Raw genomic sequence first — 2,476 nt, forward strand, 5'->3', positions numbered from 1 at the left:
TATAATAACTTGGCATTTCTAGGAATTAAAATTACCCTATTGCTCAGTGTTTGCATTTATTTCTTCTAAGTTTTAATTTTTCATTTTAAAATGATGTTAGAAAATAAATTTAGATAACTATATTCTGTAGCATGAATAATAAAAACTCAGAGACAGATATTGATGTTTAAACTGAATATCAGAAAAGTGAAGCAGTCAAGTTACTAGAGAGCTCTTACCTGTATGAAATCTTCAGACTGAAAGAGGGTGAGTCACCTTTTCATCCCACCTTATATCCTCTCTAGTGCTCGGATTAAAGTTATATACAACCACTGCTCAGCCTCTATGACTAACTACTATGTTTGATGTATTTAAAGTTGTGTGCCACCACTGCCTGGCCTCTATTGCTGACTAGTGTGGCTGTTTTGTGTTCTAATCTTCAGGAAAGCTTTATTTATTAAAATGCAAATGAAATATTACAGCATTTCTTCTTTTTGTCTAAAATAAAAAGGAAGGCTATAACTAAAATAAGAAAAACTGTATGTAAATACAATAACTATACACATTATACACAATATACACAGGTGATAAATGCTTCAGCAATATCTAGTACATTTGCATTTGACAAATTCAGAGAAAATACTCCATATCTACCTTATCTTTGTATATTTAAAGTCTTATACCTAATTTTCTTTCTATCATAACTTGCTTTCTGAGTCATGTGTTATAATTGAATGTGTAATCACATTAGGTATATTCTCGAGGTTAAAGAAAGATATATTTTAGACAGACAGATCATCCTCAAACTCTTTAGAGATCTTCAGATTATGGCATTTAAGATGTTTTAAAGCATAATTTCTTTGTTTATGACAAGGAGACCTATGTGCACCAATCAACTTTAGAGAAGATAATGTGCATCAAAGAAATTCTACATGGAATTTAGTTTCTTTGGGGTAAAAGTAAGCCTCAGCTACTGACAGTATGCTTTCCTAACTGGACAAGCAAGACACAGTGAAAGTCACTGCCAAACATTGTCAAGATAAGGAGAGATAAACCTTCAAAATATCCTGCTTCACAGACAAGTCTGTCAGATATGCTAGGTCTATAGGTGGAAGATAGATTCCCCAACATTGCAGAGGAACTTTGGGTGATTGTCTGGACAGTCAACATTTTTTGTTATTTCTCACAATTTTTTTTGAAGTTATTTGCTCACATTTCCCTCTTTCTCAGTTAATATTATTGTCTTCTTAGGTCTCTGAGTGAGTTCAAGACTAGATATTTTAGCTATTATTAGCTTATTGCCACATGATGAAAAAGTCTTTTTTTTAATTTTGCTATTGACATAATGTTTTAATGAAATTCTGAGGCTTTCAACACATTTCCAATCAATAATTAATCAATTTCTTCAGTACGTTTTACTAGAGGAACTGACAGACCCCTATGGGAATAATGTGTGTTAAGTATATGGGATCATACCTATTCCTAATTTTATCTTGTATCTGAATAAATAATAAAGTTAATTCTGTATTATCTGGTATAAATTCTAATTTCAATATGCAAAGAGCCTCTTTCTGCATATTGTAATTCAGTTATTATTTAGAAGTTCTTTAAAATTCCTTAGTACCATGTGAATAGCATATAATTCTGACTTTTTGACGGAATCATAAGGACTTTGATCAACTTTACTTAAATTTTCTGATTTGTAACCTGGCTTTCCTGATTTATTTGCATCAGTATAGAATGCAGGGTATTCAGTTATTGTATTTCTTACAATGTGAGGAAGGATCTAGTTAGTTCTCTTTATAAGCAGAATTCTCTTACTTTGGGGATAGTTGCTATTAGGCTCTCCAAAACTATTACTACAAGCTCTTTGCCAGGTTTAAGTTTCTGTGATAATTTGTCGATTTCATCATTATTAAGTGATACTATAATTTCTGCTGGGTTTTCCTCCTAATTGACAAAAATCTCATTTTTCTTTTCAGAATTAACTTAGAGACATTGTATACATAAGTTTTTAATATTTTTTACTTAGTTTATGTGTTAAAAAGATCCATTCTAAAATAATATCTTCCATTCACATTAAAATTCCTGTAGGCGAATGTTTAGAGGGTAATATGACCAGAAGCAGTTAAAATTTGGCTTTACATGACTCACATGTGCCTTCTTTAAGTTCTTTTCGGTCAAAGCCAATTCTCTCTCGGCTTCAGCTGATAAATCTTCAGGATTATTTAAGTCCTTGTCATCATCTAAGGTTTGGTTTAAATTACTAAGTCCATCAAGTTTTATCCCAATAATGGGCCATAGATGGGAAATGTCAGAAATTCTTTACTTCTTCAAAGAATTTTCTAAAGTGTCTACATTTGAATCAGATAGTGAAATGTTGTTCATGTAATGATAAATTATAGATTCAGAAACTTGCTTATATATCATTTTAAACTCCTGACTTTCAAAATATTGGCCAGGTGTAGGGTTATTAAACATTCCCTGTGGAAGAATC

Source organism: Microtus oregoni, unplaced genomic scaffold, assembly GCF_018167655.1.
Source record: "Microtus oregoni isolate MIOR12 unplaced genomic scaffold, Mior012 000106F_ref0000393, whole genome shotgun sequence".
NCBI classification, from domain to species: domain Eukaryota; kingdom Metazoa; phylum Chordata; class Mammalia; order Rodentia; family Cricetidae; genus Microtus; species Microtus oregoni.